Source organism: Oncorhynchus masou, chromosome 11 (genome assembly GCF_036934945.1).
Source record: "Oncorhynchus masou masou isolate Uvic2021 chromosome 11, UVic_Omas_1.1, whole genome shotgun sequence".
Classification (NCBI taxonomy): domain Eukaryota; kingdom Metazoa; phylum Chordata; class Actinopteri; order Salmoniformes; family Salmonidae; genus Oncorhynchus; species Oncorhynchus masou.
In genome coordinates, this window is record NC_088222.1 from 35,147,610 (window position 1) to 35,156,782 (window position 9,173).

Below are 9,173 nucleotides of genomic sequence, written 5' to 3' on the forward strand. Positions count from 1 at the left end.
AACACTTTGTATTTCCCATTTTGTAACACATATTCAATACTTTGTATTCAAAACTTTAGAATCAACACTTACTTTGTAACACTGATTCTAACACTTTATATTCAACAATATCAAAACTGAGAAGACCACACAAACTAGTCCTAAATGATGGCAAGGACGGAGGACGCACGGCTCTCGACCTTCACTTCTCCCGAGTTCGTACGGGAGTTGCAGCGTTGGGACAAAACTAACTACCAATTGGATAACATGAAATTGGGGAGAAAAGTGGTCAAATAAATTAAACAAATAGCAGGTGACAGGTGAGAGTCTGAGTGAGTGTCTCACCTCCACATCCAGTCCTACAGGGTGATGAGCAGCTCAAGCATGAAGTAGTGTAGCGTGACGAGCGGTTTCTTCCATAACACTAGAGACGCGCTTCTCACGGTCCCTTTACTTTCTCTCCCTCTGCGACAAGGAGTCTTTATCAACACATACCCACACAGTGGGGTTTGCCTTAACCGCCTCTAAAGACATGTCAGTCAGTGTGAACTGCTACGTTGTAGCTTAAATAAACTCAAGTGATACTGTCAAAGTGCAGTGTGCAGGTTATTTTCTTCAGCCAGTGTGAAGAAAAGTACTTAGGCCTACACTGTATGTTACGTCAACAATAACAATCATTCACTTTATGGTCATGGTCATATGGTGATTCATTCAGCGGTCCCTACCTGCAGACTGCCCGTTGTGCTGCTCCTTGGCTGCTCGGTGCCACTGAGGGAGCTCGCAGTGAGCCCCATTCTCTGCCATCTCATTGAGTAGTGGGAGGATTGGGGGGGACACTTAGAGAGAGGAACAACAATAATCAAATAGGGGATAGACTGTGGTTAGAGCAAACCTAGGGGCCTCTGTCTGTCCAGACTCTGTGGTGTTGGTAGGCTAAGTCACAAGCAGAGGGCTGCAGGATATGGGACCGACTGTGCTGTTGGCAGGTCTAGATGTGACTGAGTGGTGATCAGAGTGCAGAAGTTGATAGTATCATTAGGTCACACAGCGCTTTATCGGGTTACCACTAATCTGCAGGACACAGCACAGGCTCCGTGAAAGCTCTGATCTCCTGGTCAGTGAGTGTATCTGTGTGTTTTGTTTTTTAAGGTCATAGATTATATGTCCGAAATGAACACAACAGACAGCCTCTGAAGAACAGAGTAGAACAGTGCAGATGCAAGGTAACATTTATAGTATCTAGACAACAGGATCATGTGTCAGAGATAAGGACCAATGGTGATGAGAGATTCTATCCTCCACATGTTTTTCTCAAGAACACACTAACAAGCCAACATTTCTGACCATGCTTCCCTTCTCAGATACTTCAGTGAAAGGATCCATCCTTCTGCATCTCTAGACACATCTGTTCTGCTACACAGTCTTTCTATGGGATGTTACGGACCAGAACCAGGCGGGAGGTGGTAAGAGTGAGACATAGCAGGGACACTTATAAACCCAGTGTCCTGCCCACCCCCATTTCTCTGAGGATATGTGTTTGTGTGTGAGAGAGACCTCAGAGCTCAGAGTACTGGCACACAGACTGCTCATCTCACAATCTGGTGAAAGTCTCAGTGTCACACAGCCTCTTAATCACTCTATTTAGTGCCCTCGGCTCCAATGCAGGAGGGCCCCTGGATCCAGTTTCCACATTGTCTGCTGTCTGTCAGCCCAGTCAATGTACATCATTGACTTTCATTGGGCCCATGATGGCTCTTTAGATTGTAGATAGGAATTCTGAGGCCAGAGTAGGGTCATGTTTTTTTTCCTTTGTGAAAATACTAGCTGGCTGCCTTTGGAACAAATGTGATGGACAATGAAAACATAAAGCTAAATGGTATAGGGCGGCCTATAGGTATGTAACAGTTCATCCGTAATTACAAATACAATTCATTTTAAAACCCTGGTAAGTGAATGAGCGGACTATTTAAAAACCAACACTACAGAGAACATACCATGTTTTACTGGTTCCGTCTAAGACAAATACAGGGTTGGAAGAGATGCCTGCAGACAGTATTTATATAGTAGGCTGATAATACAGCAGCATTAAAATGTGTCAATCAGTGTTGAGTTTAAAGGCTACATGTAGGAGCATAAACAACAATGCAGAGTGAGGTCACTGAGGCTATTTACATGAGAGTTGGTGCAGCACAACAGACTGATTTGTACCCTCAAAGTTAACCTAGATATTTAAAGTTTAGGGGGAGTAAAGGTATTGGATGCCAGATATCAATTTCAACTAACGGTCTCTAGTCATACCTTGACTGTTTTTGCATGAGAGAAGAAGATTTGGTTGAAACCGAAAACCTTTGGATTGACAGTCTGCTGACCGTCATACAAAAAGGAGAGCAATATGAGTCATGTCCAGCTGCGTTGCAGAGCTATTCAAGCACCTTGCTTTATGTCTTGTCTACTCTCCTGCGTCAACGGGACTGTTGTTTGGCTGTGTTGACGCAACTTGATGCAAAAATGTTGACCAATTCCATGCATCACAAATGACTGCGCTTCATCATTCGAGGACGATCATTGATTTACTCATGTTGTTTTCACAAATCAGCAATTTCAAAATACTGCTGAAAAGAACCAAACAGCGCGTGTTCTAAATCCAGCAGCGAGCACAACGTGTGCATGAACTGGACTCGATTGTGCAATAACTTCCTTCAAAACAACAGGCTGTGTGCATGAGGCCCCGTGCGCCGTTAAGGTTTTATACTGGTTGTACTGGTATGCACAGCAGTGTTCTAGAATATTGGACCGTTAGATTTCATACTTTTCAGTGCAGCTAAAGACATTTCTCCAACTGTCAACGTATTCAAGCTAATGCATACCGGAGATGCATTGGTTGGGAATTGTGGGGCGTGCACGTTATGGGGTGTGCGTCCTCCACGGATATTGGTCTAAAGCATGGGTGTCAAACTTGGCCCGCGGGGTAATTATATTTGGCCCGCGAGACAATACCAAATTACTACTAGAGCTGGCCCGCCAGTATTATACAGCGCATTCACCACTAATACTACGAATCCCATAATGCTCTGCTGTTTTCGCGCGCCAATCAGGACAGGACCCAGAAACGCTCTCTCCTCTGTGACAGTAGTCATAGCAACATAGACGCTACAACTGTCAGCGAGCTAACCCTTTCCAAAAATGGCGAAAAGAAAGGCAGAAAACAGGAGCTTTCTGGACAAGTGGGAGGCAGAATATCTGTTTACATATGTAAAAGACAAACCTGTTTGTCTTGTTTGTGGAGTCAACGTGGCTGTAAGTAAGGAGTACAACATTAGACGACACTATGAAACGAAACACCATGACAAATACAAGGACCTGGACATGACTCAAAGGAGCCAGAAAGTAGAGGAGATGAAAAGAAGCTTGGTTTCACAACAGAATATGTTTAAAAAAGCAACATCACAAAGCGAGGCTGCTGTAAAGGCTAGTTATATAGTGGCAGCAGAGATCGCAAAATCAGCCCGGCCCTTTAATGAGGGAGAGTTCATGAAAAAGTGCATGATGAAGGTTTGTGACCTCGTATGCCCAGAGAAAAAACAAGCATTTTCAAACGTGAGCCTGAGCAGGAACACAGTAGCTGATCGCACATGTGATCTTGCCACCAATCTGTATGACCAGCTGATGGAAAAGGGAAAAGATTTTGTTGCGTTCTCCCTCGCTGTGGATGAGAGCTGCGACGCATCTGATACTGCTCAGCTGTCAGTCTTCATCCATGGAGTGGACTCAAATCTGTGTGTTACGGAGGAGCTATTAGGATTCAAATCAATGCATGGCACAACCACAGGAAAGGAAATATTTGAGGAGGTTTCCAAATGTGTAACTGAAATAAAGCTGCCGTGGGATAAACTCGTTGGATTAACGACAGATGGTGCGCCAGCGATGTGCGGTAAAAAGAGTGGACTGGTGGGCATGGCTCGGGAGAAGATGCGGGAAGAGAACTGTGCAGGTGAGCTAACTGTTTACCACTGCATCATACATCAGGAAGCACTGTGTGCCAAAGCCCTAAAGATGGAACATGTTATGACCACAGTAACACAGGTAGTTAACTTTATAAGAGCCAAAGGTCTAAATCACCGCCAGTTTAAATCTTTTCTGGAGGAGTGTGGTTCGGAATACACAGACGTGCCGTATCACACAGAGGTGAGATGGCTAAGCAGAGGAAAAGTACTGAACAGATGTTTCGAGCTGCGTGAGGAAATATGTCAATTCCTGGAAACCAAAGGGAAGGATACAGCAGAGCTCCGGGAGCAAAAGTTCCTGTGTGAGCTGGCCTTTCTCTGTGACATCTCGAGCCATCTCGATGCGCTGAACCTGCAGCTTCAGGGGCGGGGGCGCATCATCACAGACATGTACGCTGCAGTGAGGGCCTTCAAAACTAAACTGTGCCTGTGGGAGAATCAGATGCTGCAAGGAAACCCTTGCCATTTTCCCTGCTGCCAATCCATAAAAGCGCAGATCTCTACCGCCGTGTTCCCATGCGCACAGTTTGCTGAAAAACTCAGTGTTCTCGCCACTGAGTTTAGCCGGCGATTTGCCGACTTCGATGCCCAGAAATGCAAGTTTGAACTGCTTAGTAATCCCTTCGCAGTTGATGTGGAAAATGCACCAACCAACATCCAAATGGAGCTGATTGAACTCCAGTGCAACGACACGCTGAAGTCAAAGTATGATGCTGTGGGCGCCTCACAGTTTCCACGGTTCATCCCTGACACAATGCCTCAGCTCCGCACCCAAGCTGCTCAGATGCTCTCCATGTTCGGCAGCACTTATCTATGAGAGCAACTTTTCTCCTCGATGAAGATGACCAAAACAACTCACAGGAGACGTCTGACTGATGAACATCTTCGCTCGATACTGAGGATTTCTTCAGCTCAGAGCTTGAGCCCAGACATTGATGAACTAGCATCCAAGAAGAGATGCCAGGTATCTGGCTTGGGCACATCAGATTAGACCAGTGTGCAATTATTAACGTTTTCTTTATGCACTTTTTCTTGCTACAAGGCATGGGCTTGAATGGTTGATTGATTTATTATCATTTTATTTGTAAAATTATTAGCCAGTGGAAAAAGTTTATTTTGGTATTTAAATCAGAAGGCTGCAAATAGAAAAGAGGCATACAATTTTTATTTAAATTTTATTTATTTAATAAATGAATGCCATTGATGTGTTTTTTCATTTGAAATTCGATTTTGCATGTCTCAACTATTAAAGTATATATTGTATGGTAATAAGCGATGCTTGTTCCATATTCAATGTTAAAGCAAAACTTGTTTGGGTCCATATTAAAAGGTTAATTTGTTCAATGTTGGCCCGTGACTTTGTTCAGGTTTTACATTTTGGCCCACTGGGTATTTGAGTTTGACACCCCTGGTCTAAAGCGTAAATCATAGTCCACAGAAGCTAGGACGCGATAGTCCGGCGTCCCTTTATGAAATAGCTTACATTGCTCTGAGACCACCATCTGCAGGGGATGGACAGCCTGAATACTCACCTCCACACAATTCCCAACCAACGCGTCTCCGGTACACGTCCTCAATTCATTTGAATGTGTTGACAGTTGGAGGAATTGCTTGAGCTGCGCTGAGAATTGGAAAAGTATGAAAGCCAATATTTTAGAATACTGCTGTGTGTACACCTACACGTATATGGACTATGATAAATCATCGAGGCTTTATTACGCTTCGAACGCAACAACATAAGTCTAAATAACCGCGTCAAATTAAATGTGAAATGTTTTTGGTAAGCAGTTCTAGCAACACTCCCTCCACGCAGTAGGCTACGCACTGGTTTCAAGTATCAGCAGTACCAAAAGGCCATATAATGGCAGGCAAGAGTAAATGTGAGCGGATGTTTCATAATTAGCCTAGTAACTACCCCAAGAGATCAAGACTAATTAAAGCTCTAAAAGTAAAGCAATCATATAACGTTACTGGAAAAGGCATCTAACGAATCTCTATGTGGATTGGGCAAAGAAAATGAATGGCAGCCTTACCCAGACCAAACTGAGAAGACACCCAGGGTGAGGAGATTGTCAGGTCATGTCCTGGAGAAGACATGACCTAAATTACCACTGAAAAGACATACTGATAAGGGGGTCAAAACACCAGTCACAACATCAATAGTGAAGAGGTGACTCTGGGATGCTGGCCTTCGAGGCAGAGTTCCCCTGTCCAGTGTCTGTGTTCTTTTGCCTTAATCGTTTGAGATATGGCTTTTTCTTTGCAATTCTGCCTAAAGGCCAGCATCCCGGAGTCGCCTCTTCACTGTTGACGTTGAGACCGGTGTTTTACGGATACTGTTTAATGAAGCTGCCAGTTGAGGACTCGCAAGAGGCGTCTGTCTAGTTTGAGAAACACTAATGGACTTGTCCTCTTGCTCAGTGGCCTCCCACTCTTTCTATTCTGGCAAGAGACAGTTTGCGATGTTCTGTGAAGGGAGTAGTACACAGCGTTGTACAAGATCGTGAGTTCCTTGGCAATTTCTCGCATGGAATTGCCTTCATTCTAGAGGTCGACCGATTAATCGGAATGGCCGATTAATTAGGGCCGATTTCAAGTTTTCATAACAATCGGAAATCTGTATTTTGGGGCGCCGATTTGCCAATTTTTTAATACCTTTATTTAACTAGGCAAGTCAGTTAAAAACACATTCTTATTTTCAATGACGGCCTAGGAATGGTGGGTTAACTGCCTTGTTCAGGGGCAGAACGACAGATTTTCACATTGTCAGCTCGGGGAATTCAATCTTGCAACCTTACAGTTAACGAGTCCAACGCAATAACGACCTGCCTCTCTCTCGTTGCACTCCACAAGGAGACTGCCTGTTATGCGAATGCAGTAAGCCAAGGTAGGTTGCTAGCTAGCATTAAACTTAACTTATCAAAAACAATCAATCATAATCACTAGTTAACTACACATGGTTGTCGATATTATCTAGCGTGTCCCGCGTTGCATATAATCTGACTGAGCATACAAGTATCTAAGTATCTGACTGAGAGGTGGTAGGCAGAAGCAGGCGTGTAAACATTCATTCAAACAGCACTTTCATGCGTTTTGACAGCAGCTCTTCGTTGTGCGTCAAGCATTGCGCTGTTTGACTTCAAGCTTATCAACTTCCGAGATGAGGCTCGTGTAACCGAAGTGAAATGGCTAGCTAGTTAGCGCACGCTAATTGTCGTTGTGTTGCTGGTTCGAGCCCAGAGAGGAGCGAGGAGAGGGACGGAAGCTATACTGTTACACTGGCAATACTAAAGTGTCTATAAGAACATCCAATAGTCAAAGGTTAATGAAATACAAATGGTATAGAAGAAAATAGTCATATAATTCCTTTAATAACTACAACCTAAAACTTCTTACCTGGGAATATTGAAGACTCATGTTAAAAGGAACCACCAAGCTTTCAAATGTTCTGAGCAAGGAACTGAAACTTTAGCTTTCTTACATAGCACATAAGGCACTTTTACTTTCTTCTCCAACACTTTGTTTTTGCATTATTTAAACCAAATTGAACATGTTTCATTATTTACTTGAGGCTAAATTGATTTTATTGATGTATTATATTAAGTTAAAATAAGTGTTCATTAAGTATTGTTGTAATTGTCATTATTACAAATACATTTTTTCAAATTTAAATCGGCCGATTAATCGGTATCTGCTTTTTTGGTCCTCCAATAATCGGTATCGGTATCGGCGTTGAAAAATCATAATCGGTCGACCTCTACTTCATTCCTCAGAACAATAATTGACTGACGAGATTCGGAAGACAGTTCTTTTTATCTGGCCATTTTGAGCCTGTAATCGAACCCACAAATGCTGATGCTCCAGATACTCAACTAGTCTAAATAAGGCCAGTTTTATTGCTTCTTTAAACAGTGTTCAGCTGTGCTAACAAAATTGCAAATGGGTTTTCTAATGATCAATTAGCCTTTGAAATGATAAACTTGGATTAGCGGACAGAGCGTGCCATTGGAACACAGGAGTGATGGTTGCTGATGATGTAGATATTCCATTTTTTTTAAATCTGCCGTTTCCAGCTACAATAGTCATTTACAACATTAACAATGTCTACACTGTATTTCTGATCAATGTGATGTTATTTTAATGGACAAAAAAGTGTGTTTCTTTCAAAAACAAAGGACATTTCTAAGTGACCCCAAACTTTAACAGTAGTGTACATTTGTGACAAGTATTGCATTATAATTAAATACTTATGCATGGCATGCTATTGTGTGCATGCTATTAAAATTGGCCTACATCCATTATTTCAAGCCAAGAAAGATAAAACATATAAGAATAATGCATGGCATGTTGTTTTAATAAACCTTGATAGAGAGCCAATGCAACACGAATATGTCCTTCTTGCACTTAAGCTATAACCTAACATTCTGTCAGGAGTTGATCCCCTTCTAAAATAGCAGATTTATAGACTTCCTCCAGTTATTGTAGAACTTTTCCTGTTGAAAAGCTACATCCCAAATAGGGTTCTAGGGGGTAACTAGCCCCCTCCCTACCTAATAATATTGTCTAATTGTGGTCATAAAAAGCTACGTTTGGGGGGGGGGGTATGTGGATGATGGTCATGCTTTGGCAAATAAAATATAAAGGTAAATAAATGGCTACAGTTGACACTTTTAGTTATTTCATAAAATTTTGTTTTTAGAAAAGGGACATTTAAAAACAAAAGTGCCAGTTACCCTGCTAGAAGATTATGGCATAGGGTTTCACAAAAGTGTGTTAAAATCCATCTAATCACGTTTATTTAGAAATTGTTTAGTAAGTACTAGTTAAAAGCTAAGTCTAATTGTCTTATTTTAATGATTAAAATATGGGAGGGGTGGGGAAATGGTGTTGCACATGTCACCATTAATATCCTCACTATGAGGATATTTGATGTAAAGTCCCTCTTTTTAACTCACCTGCACATTTTCTTTGTTCTATCATTGTTGTTCCTTTACCATACAATCCATTATTTTACAATTGCACTAAATATTATTTGAATAATCCAGATTTTAAATCCATACACATTTGCGCAACTGCAGCATTCAAACGAGGCTGCAATGAAAACTAATGGGACTGTAGCGACTGTGTTGGCATCAAAATGTGGGGTGTGGACTACGTTTCCAATCAAGCATTGATTGACATGGTAATAGA

General features: G+C 42.2%; 1 pseudogene; it reads left to right on the forward strand.

Moving 5' to 3' along the window:
- Positions 1 to 3,011: 3,011 nt before the first annotated feature.
- Positions 3,012 to 5,258, forward strand: LOC135548589 (general transcription factor II-I repeat domain-containing protein 2-like; annotated as a pseudogene).
- The last annotated feature ends 3,915 nt before the right edge of the window (positions 5,259 to 9,173 follow it).